We start from the raw sequence: 11,192 nt of genomic DNA on the forward strand, positions 1-11,192 counted from the left end.
GTTCTTGCTGAATTCTTCTCATTAGTAAAAGCCTGGGCCAGGAGATGTGCTACCTGCATATTTTGGTTGTATATCATGGCGTGCATTAGGCACATATCGCTAATGGTAACAGCGCCACCATGTTGGGCTTTTGGGTGAAGGGTTTTAGTGATGAGGTGGTGGAGGATTCGGTGTATGGGATTGGTGAATTTTGATGCCTTTTTACTTAATTTATACGGCTCATTATCGGTGGTGTACTCATGCCAGAAAGCTTGGTGATCTATGTTATTCAAGGTGGTGAATCCCCTTTTGAATATTGAACCGGTGAGCTGTGACAGTTTGTACAACTCCAAATACCTTGCAAACCGTGCGAGAAATAGGTGATATGTGTGGTTTTGGTGGCGAAAGTGGATGCACTCTTGATCATTATAATCCTTCTGATCAACATCTGAATCAAAACTCCAAGTAGCCATAAATTCCGCGTATAGCTCATTGTATGTTGTTTCATTCAGCTCAAACAAGTGTTGCCAGGCCCTGTATGTTCTACCATTTGCTTGAAAGGTCAAGATTTCCCTAAGTTCATCGGCCCACCCACACTGTTCCATGATCGTCCAGTTGATATACTTGTTACCCCTTTTGGCCGATTAATCCAAACTCTCATAACCGGCTCATTATCTGCCGGATCATCTTGCCAGAGAAGATAATGGGGCAACTCATATTCGTGTAGTAAGCGATTAGCCATCTGCAAAAATCAAGTAACATAGGTTATGTTCCAAAAATTAAGACTTAGAGTCCAAAAATGCATATATTTTTTTGAAAAAAATTCGAAATGAGGGCTTTAAAAATAGCATTTTCCAAATTCCCGTTATAGTCAAATATAGCCAAAATTACCACAAACAATAACTAAACGAATTATAAACTTATTTTTGAGCAAAATTCAAAGTGTACCCGTGATTACAATAAATAATGCTAAAAATAATAATTATAGCAAGTTAGTAGTAATAAACAATTTTGAACCAAATGTGATGATTTTTAAGCATACAATAGTTCTAATGACCATTTTTGATTACCTTAAATATTTTTAATCACCAAACTTGAACTATAACATTTGTAAGTCAAAGTTTAAAGCCGTTTTACCGAAAAATACTCATTATGTTCAAAACAAAATAAGGAAAATCAAAGAATAAGCTACATTTTCATAAGTAAATCAATGATATCATTATTTGAACTAGTTTAAAGGCAATCATAAGTTTTAAAAACGTTTTAACTATAGGAAAAACCTTAATCCTAATTATGTGTAGTTTGACCAAAAAGTTAAATATAAGCAAACAAGTATGCATTGTTCCAAAATCAGTTTCTAAGCACTCTTAATGAATTACTAAGCCTAACTAAGCTAGCAAAACATCAAATTTCCAAGAATTTCACCAATTTCTACCCTAAAACCTCAACTAATGAATCGAGAGCCAAAAACTATCCAAAATGCTTCAATCAAGCCTAAAAACTAACACATAGCAATCACATTATCTATCTAGGCATAAAGGAATCCAAAATTGGGTCAAAAACAAAGTTTTTCTCAAAAGTCAAAAATTTGACTTTTGAAGAGAATTCGAATTTTAACTAAGAAGGAGTACCTTTTACACCAAATTGACTATGAAAATGCGTTTAGGAGGCACGAGAGAATAAGATTTGAGCTTCGAATCACAAAAATTGGTCAAGATTTGATGGTGGGATGGTGGTGGTGTGCTCGTCGGCCACGAAGAACAGGGAGGGAAGAAGAGAAAAAAGAAAACAAGAAAAGAAAAGAAGAAGAAAAATGGGCCCGTGTGGCTCACGAGCTTATTTCCCCGACCCGACTCGCATATTTTATACTTTTAAAATTTTAAAATTTTAATGAGGTTAATAAAAGATAAGTAAAATTTTACTTTGGATTTTAACCCGGTTATTTTTATATAATTAACTAGAATAAGAAAAGACAAATGGACGGAGTAAAATTAAATTATCTTATTTTATTAAAAACACAAATTACACAGGTTCTATAACTAAATTCCAGAAATGACGTGGGAAGAAAGACAAGTTTAAAGCTTCTTTGACCATCCAGAGTAAGTCAGTGGAGTGTACTGAAAATATTTCGAAATCACTTAACATCTTGCACTCGCGCTTCTGTAAATCTCCGATATCATCCATAAGTTTAACCAAAGCCCTTTTAACTTTTTTAGTGTTTGAAATTCCATCCCTTGGTCCAGTATCTCTATAATTAAGTTCGAGAAGAAGTTTTGACACTGTGTCTTGAAATAAAAGATCTTCCGCGCAGTCAGGATCACCGATAGTAAATTTAAAATTTGCAGATATTTCTCGAATCATCTTCCTTTGCGGAGTTGTAAATGGAAATTTTGACATAGTGAGGATTTGTACGAGTTCTGAATATATTTCTTTTCTTTTTGCGAAGAAATTCTGATGTATTCTTTCCTCGGTAGAATTCGAAAAAGCTTCAATCAATCTTTTAATGAGAAATGAGGCTGGATCAAAGTAAAATAAATCTCGGTTTCCATATTTTGAAATAGGGTTAGGTTTCTTGCTTTCAATCCAAAATTCTAATTCAGAGATCATTGCCGCGACATAACGGTTTATATGAACTGGAGAAATATCCTTATTGGTAAAGTGAGGGAGAAAACTGACGATTGACTCTAAATCGAAATTGAAATCAGTTTCTGTATCCCGATACTTGACGAAAAGGTCATCCCCACATTCTTTTAACAGTTTGTGAAGAGAACGTATCTGAGAACGCAACACTTTTAACAGATTGATTTGAAATGTTCAAAAACGAGAAGTCAGAGGAATAGAGGTGCCTAATGAATGCTCTATAGACATATAACCTTCTACTAGGATTTAACATATTTCCATTAAACGGAGCTTTTGTTTTATCAGGGTGTCGTATCTCTTTGGGATTAAATTCGAACAAGTTTGGATAATTGAAAATAGTTGGATATTCTTCCCGTATTTCATCTTCCATAATCAGGAGTTTGTTAAGACTGAGCCTCCCTTTTGGATCGTGAAGAGGGTCGAATCCTGGTTCATTTGAGTAAAACTTGTCCAAAAGCAATGAAATCTCTAAGTCAGGTGAAATTATCCGGCTTCTTGGACTACAAGGATCAAGAATTAAGTCTTGATGAGATTCATCAGGGTTTAGATTTTTTTTAGGTTTAAAAAGAAAAACTTCGCCGGTTTCCGAAGTTGTGGGAGAGCAACTGCCTTTCGCAATTTCTTCGTAGTCGGTTAAGTTTGAACTGGAATCTACAGAAATTAATACCATAATTAATATTTTGTTTTTATAATTTTGAAAAGGGTTTACTGTAATGGAGACTTTAAATCCTATACCGACAAACTCCCTGATTGTTAAGTATATGTGTTTCTTGTCAATTTATCTTTTGAAATAAGTGGCCAGACAGGCGACAGAGAGGCAGGATCCTTTTGGGTCCAATATAATTGGAGACTGTTCGGAAAATCCAACATCCAAGTCCGTGTATAATTGTCTTTCTTAGACACCACTCAAGAATCTCAGATATCTTAACAGAACCAATGATTACCTTAACAGGTAGAAAATAAGTCCCCGGCAGCGGCGCCAAAAACTTACTACCTCCCGTGATATTGCCAAAACGGACGATTTTATTTGTGTGGTGTCGTTAGGCCGCAACACGTCAGAGTTAGCTATCACATGAGCGTAATGATTTTATCATTTATATTTAGCTGGGGTTCCTAGCTATAACTCACCTACTTGTCTTCCTTTTAACGAGTAAGTGGTAAATATAACTCATGTTCGTATTTTTGTATGTTTGCTCAGTAATGTGGGATAAAAGTGCCTATATAGTTAACCCTAGTGACAAGAGGTGATAGATTAAGATTAACTCAATAAAACAGTAATTTGACTATAAAGGTAAAGATAGATAGGTATGGAGAATAGGATTCTGAAGGGGAATTATCGCACGAGTTTAACTTCCTAGGATAAACACTAAACCTCAATCAACTGGGCAATGAACCTAGCTGATTTGTCACTAACAGTTTAGGCCTTGAAGATGCTGGCTAAGACGGATATCCCTACACCTAACGTTAACCTAAAAGGTTTAAACGACCTTATGGATAGAATCCTAGGTACATGAACAAAGTGGTATACCCAATAAAGGAAAGTCTCAGCTTTTCTTAATCCTAGTGGGTCTAACTAAAGCAATATCCTACCACTTAATCACTATGATATGCCTTAACATTAACAGACGTGCAATCTTAGATATTCTAAGGTACTGCTAATTGGAATAGAGGTCTCTCCTTTGTGATCACTTATTCAACCCCGGATCATCTTACAACATCTCAAAAACATTGCTTCTGACGCGAATCATGCTTTCGAGTAAGCTAGTGTTCACTGAACTCTCTGTTGCTAACTCTAATCACAACCTAAATGGGCAGCTCTTCTATGACGAATAAGTGGTTATTCGTACGTAGGTACTATATCTCTATTGTGACGTTAAGGACACATAACTACTTACCTTGTATCCTAGGGTTGATCAGGTCCTAATACTAGGTTATAGCCACGTGAATAAGCAGAAAGGGTGATCCATAAATTAAACTTCTAAACCGTCAAGGTTTCAACATAACAGTATGATAAGTTTCAGATAAAGTATTCAACATGTAATAAACATTTGTAACAGATAGATAATCATGCAAGATGAAAGCAACTTAAGATAACAAGATAACTTCATTAAATTAAGGAAAGCGTTCACCGTTTACAGACGAGATCTGGACCATTACAAGTGCTGACATCCTCTAGACCGCTCCTATTACAATCTTTGGCGTTCGCCTTTGGGTACTTAATTTCCCGCTCGGAATTGAGAAGGCCTTGAAAGCTCTAGTGAGAGAAAGTGTATTGTAGTGAGAGAGTGAAGAGAGGTGTGTGGAAATTGGATGATAAAAAGCCCTTAAATAGATTTGAAAAATGCCTGCAAATGGCTGGCAGGCCGTTTGGCAGGCCGTATTTGGCAAGCCGTTTGCTAGGTAAACCGTTTATCAAGCCCGTTTGCCAGACCATTTGGCAGGCCATTTGCCATACTGACAAGCCATTTGACAAGCCGTATGGCAGGCCGTTTTTGTACCTGGTCAACCTTGATTCACTGGATCATAACTAGATTTCTTGTCTTTCACCTTTATCGCTCTAGAATCTTCGTTTTAGCTCCGTTTCTCTTTATTCTTTTTGCATCGTCTTCGTAATTACTTTATCTACAAATTTAACCAAAAAAGCGATTATTTTTCTGACAAAGTTTTGAACTTTATGCTTTTGAGACTCAATATCGGGGGTAAAAACATGACTTTTTAGCCGATATCACTACTTCTTATGATATGGCTAAAACGGACAGTTTTATTTGTGCGGTGTCATTAGGTCGCAACACGTCATTAGCTACCAAAAGAGAGTAATGGTTTTATTATTTATATTTAGCTGAGGTTTCCTAGCTATAACTTACCTACTTGTCTTCCTTTTAACGAGTAAGTGGTAAATATAACTCAGGTTCGTATTTTTGTATGTTTGCTCAGTAACGTGGGACAAAAGTGCCTAAATAGTTAACCCTAGCTGACAAGTGGAGATGGATTAAGATTAACTACTAATACTATAATATAACTATAAAGATATGTATGGAGAATAGAATCCTGATGAGGAACTATCACAAAAGTTTAACTTCCTAGAATAAACACTAGACCTCAATCAACTGGGCTACAATCCTAACTGATTTGTCATTAAGAGTTTAGGCCTTGAAGATTCTGGTTAAGACGGATATCCCTACTCCCAACGTTAACCTTAGAGGGTTAAAACGACCTTATGGATAGAATCCTAGGTACATGAACAAAGTGGTATATCCCTAAAGGAAAGTCTCAGCTTTTCTTAATCCTAGTTGGCCTAACTAAAGTAATATTCCACCACTTAATACTAAGCTATGCCTTAACATTAACAGATGTTCAATCTTATATATTCTAAGGTACTGCTAATTGGAATAGAGGTCTCTCCTTTGCGATCACTTATTCAATCCCGGATCATCTTACAACATCTCAAGAATGTTGCTTCTGACGCGAATCATGCTTCTGAGCAAGCTAGCGTTCACTGAACTCTATACTACCTTCTCTAATCACAACCTAATTGGGCAGCTTTTCTTTAACGGATAAATTCATATTCGTACGTAGGTACTATATCCCTGTTGTGACGTTAAGCACACATAACTACTTACCTTGTATCCTAGGGTTGATCAAGTCCTAATACTAGGTTATGGTCACGTGAATAAGTGGAAAGGGTGATCCGTAAATTAAACTTTTAAACCATCAAGGTTTTTAGCATATCAATAGCATAAGTTTCAGATAAAGTATTCAACACGTAATAAACATTTGCAACGGATAGATAAGCATGCAAGATGAAAGCAACTTAAATTAACAAGATAACTTTATTAAGGAAAGCGTTCACTATTTACAGACGCGATCCGTACCATTACAAGTGCTGACATCATCTAGACCGCTCCTATTGCAATCTTCGGCGTTCGTCTCCGGGTACTTAATTTCTCGCTCGGAGGTGAGAAGGCCTCGAAAGCTCTAGTGAGAGAAAGTGTATTGTAGTGAGAGAGTGAATAGAGTTGTGTTGGAAATGGATGACAAAAAGCCTTTAAATAGAAGTGAAATTTACCTGCAAACAGCTGGCAGGCCGTTTAGCAAGCCCTTTGGCAGGCCGTTTGGTGAGGCCGTTTGCCAGGCCAGCCCGTTTACTATGCCCGTTTGATTTGGGCATGTAGCAGGCCGTTTTCCATACTGGCAAGCTGTTTGGCAGCCCGTTTCGCAGGCCGTTTGGCTTGCTGATTTGCTGGATCGTAACTTTATTTCTTGCCTTTCACCGTTTTCGCTCTAGAATCTTCGTTGTAGCTCCGATTCTCTTGATTCTTTTTGCATCGTCTTCATAATTACTTTATCTATAAATTTACCCGAAAAAGTGATCATTTTTCCGAAAAAGTTTTGAACTTTATGCTTTTGGGACTCAATATCGGTTGTAAAAACGTGACTTTTTAGCCGATATCAGACGTCTCGTACGCTTGGTCTCTTAATTCGTTCATTCATCTGCATCTTCCGATGCCTAGCGGTTACTGAAGGATCACAGTTACAGGTTTTCAATGCCTAAAGAGATTTATACTCTAGTTCCAGCAGAAGGTGAGGCTTTCCCATAGATCATGCGGTAGGATGTAGTTCCTAGAGGATTCTTGTAAGCAGTCCGGAATGCCCACAGAGCATCATCTAGTTTCTCGGCCCATTTATCTCCATGATGGCTAAAGGTGCATTCTAGAATTCTCTTGAGTGCTCTGTTAGTGACTTCTGCCTGTCCGTTAGTCTGTGGATGATAGGCAGTGGACATCTTGTGGGTAACTCTGTATTATTGCATCACCTTCATAAATTGGGTATTACAGAAGTGTGTAACTCTATCACTTATTATAGCACGGGAGCTCTGAATCAGCATAAGAGTCTCTTCAGGAAGTTGGTGACAACCTTGGCATCATTGGTTGAAAATGCTTGGGCTTTGACCCATCTGGAGACGTAATCTACTGCTACGAGGACATATTCTTTCCCATTAGACTTAGGGAACGACCCCATAAAGTCTAATCCCCATATATCGAAGATTTCAAAAGCTTGGATATTAGTCCGAGGCATCTCATTCTTCATAGAGATAATACCTTATCTTTGGCAAGCGTCACAACACTTTACAAGCTCTTGCGCATCTCGGAACATAGAAAGCCAATAAAATCCAGATTCGTAGACTTTTCTTGCGGTTAAGTTTGCTCCATGATGACCTCCAGTTGGTCCGTGGTGACATTGGTGAAGAATCCCTGCTGCTTGTTTCTCATCGACGCACCTCCTGATTATCTGATCAGGGCAAATTCTGAACAGGTACGGATCTTCCCAGTAGTACTTAGCATCCCTGAAGAACTTCCTTCTTCGGGATGTGCTCATTCCTTTCTATACTATTCCAGCAACTAGGTAGTTGGCTATGTCAGCGTACCAAGGAGTATCAGTGAATTGTGATCCTATGTTGGCTTCTCCTAAGCTCATAATCTGTTCTTCCGGAAATTTGTCTCTATTATCTTGCTCAGCAAGTGTTCCATCGCTGGGTTTTCCAGACGACTAAGATGATCTGCTACGACGTTCTCTGCTCCTTTCTTATCTTTAATCTCAATATCGAATTCCTGAAGGAGTAAGATCCATCGAAGGAGTCTCGGTTCAGCATCTTGCTTAGTGAATAGATATTTTAGGGCTGAATGATCTGTATAAACCATAGTTTTGGACAGGATGAGATAGGAACAGAATTTGTCGAAGGCGAAAACTACTGCTAGCAGCTCCTTTTCCATAGTGGTATAATTCTCTTGAGCTCCGATTAAGGTTTTTGTTGGCGTAATAGATTGGATGGAAGTGCTTATCTTTCCGTTGTCCTAGTACAGCTCTAACCGCGAAATCACTCGCATCACACATGATTTTGAACGGTAAGCTCCAATTAGGGGCTATCATGATGGGTGCATGTGTGAGCTGTTCCTTCAGATTGATAGGTCAGATCATGTTGAGATTGGAAGATGAGACAAGTTAGAATGAGATTCGGTAAGTAAGAAGGAGACTCGGTATGAGAGAGAATCAGTAAAATTTACATTCCACAGCTTTTAGAACTCAGTTACAATGCAATGGCTATCTAATTAGGACTACATAGGTTCCTTATATAGCTCTCTTCTAAGGAACCTTCATTTAAGTATGTTTCACATTAGCACTATACAACTTCGGGGTCCTAACAATCTCCCCCTTAGTGTTAAATGTGAAAATTACAATATAATCCTATTTAGTAATCTTGAGAGGTCCAAATGTTAGTTTCCACCGTGTACCATCTGGTTTTGAAACTTCAACTTGATTTTCTGAAATTTGCTTGGAAGGTTTCCAGACGCCCCACACTTTTATTGGATCTCATTCATGTAATGGATATTCATCCATTTCTTTAAAATACCTTCGTTTTCTTTGGCCATGAAGAATCTCAAATTGTCTAGTACGGATCCGGAGTTTCAGACGATCTCTGATATGCTTTATGAACTCTCCAAGACCCATTTTCATGTCAATGTCATCAAACTTGCTTTAGCGAATTTTAAGATACTTCAGTGCAACCTTGAGTGTACCATCTGAGTATTTGTTTAACTCTTCAGTGCGGATAAACACTTTTTCTTTCTGAGAATTCATAAATACAAACACTTCGGGTTCAAATTGCATTTGAAACATTCCCATATCCTTCAGTCCCTCTGTGAATTGATTCGGATAAGTTATTCGAAACTTTTTCCTATTTCCTTCGAGACCAATTTGAAAATCTTCACGTCTCATCAGTTCAATTGTCTCCATCATGTATCTCTTCACAACTTCCAAAGCTTGAGACTTAGCATACGGTCAAATTGTGAGAATACTGAGGTAGTTGTAGATGTGAATGATGTCAAGCATGTCTAGATTTTGAAAATCAGCCTCTGTAAACTTGTATTCCTTCTCATCTTCTCTGATAACATAGAACTGACTGATAACGTCTTTCTTTACACTTATTTCAACTCCGATGCGAGTAATATCCAGTACTTCTTTCAATCGGTACTTTCTCTGAACCCACAAATCATCTTCATTTCGATTGATATGTTTCCTCCACATAAACTCATACCAGTTTCTTTAATTAGCTGGAAGCAATCGTGAACCTATGTAGGTAAACCTTTTACTTCTTGGCGTTTCATTAATGCGGAAGATCTTATACGCATTTTATTTGATGAATGTGTTTCGTAACGTTATGAAATCATGTTCAACTCCCAATTGCAATCTTTGTTCCCGATTCTTAAGAATATACCGTTGTTGTACTTGAATCTGGTATTCACGGTTTCTCTTGAAGTAGAAGTACCAGAAGTTGAACTTTCATTTGCATTTATTAGATTTGAACTCGATGATGGTGTAGAATTTGATGAATGATCAGTAGGATTTATCGTGTCATCTGTTGGAGCATTATCTTCTTCAATATGATCAAAGTTGTCATCATCATTTGGATTAATATAAAGATTATCTCCATCTTCATTAGTAGAATCCATTTCGTCTTCACTTTCCGTTACCGGATCAGGATTCCCTTCATCCACAATTTCTACATCTTCAGGAATAGAAGATATTGCAGATAATTTACTTAGAACGACAAACCTATCATCATCTGTTTCTTTAAGATAAAAATCACTTAAGTTCAAATCTTCATCTATCGGTCCACTTTCAGCCTCTGAATGAATAATTGCAATTATGACTTGCTCAGGTTCCTTGTCATCAATATTATCATGAGTGGAAACCATTTCTGATTCCGTCATTTCTGATTCCGTCATTTCTGATTCCGTATGAACATGTTGAGCTTGAGAAGCTGATGTAGACCTTACACCACCACCCCTAGTGGAAATATTCACCGTTAGAAATTATCCGTCTACTCCTATCTCCCCCTCATGGCTATTCTGAGGATCAGAATCGTCAAGTTCATCATCACGATGAGGGCGTATAAGAGAAGAACATGAAGTAAGCGGATGACTTATGCGAGTGCGAAACATTTCTTGAAGCGAAGTTCGTCGAAGAACATCAAGATTAACTCTAGAAAACATACGACTGAAATATTCGTTCTCCAAAGCATCATAATAATTTGGTAAACGCTAGGGTGATGGTGGTAAAGTAACAATAGGAACAGCAGCAGCAGCATCGGTTGAAAGTGATGTCGGTGGAAGTGTTTGAGTTGCCGTGAGGGTAGGTAAGGATAAGCGTGTAGTATTATTCTTATATGTAGGGATGTACATACTACTAGTCAGATTCGTGATATCCCCTTCTGATGGAGGTTGGGTAACAACTGGAGTTGTCACCGGCGAAGATTCTTTTGAATCACCCGCCTCCATGACTTTAGTCTCATGGGACTCTGACAGAGTAGCATAACTACCCGTCGATTTAGTTCTCGTAGAGATATTACTATCTCCGACTCCTGAAATCATTGATATACCATGAGGTGGCACATCTCTTTCAGTTAGCGACTCTTCCTCCAGGCCCGAGATTCAAAATCCGGAAGAGAAGTGGTTTGAACCAATGGATCAATTTCTTGAACCAAAGGAACAGTCTGCTGGAAGTCTGATAAATAT

The sequence above is a fragment of the Rutidosis leptorrhynchoides genome, chromosome 10 (genome assembly GCF_046630445.1).
Source record: "Rutidosis leptorrhynchoides isolate AG116_Rl617_1_P2 chromosome 10, CSIRO_AGI_Rlap_v1, whole genome shotgun sequence".
Lineage (NCBI taxonomy): Eukaryota > Viridiplantae > Streptophyta > Magnoliopsida > Asterales > Asteraceae > Rutidosis > Rutidosis leptorrhynchoides.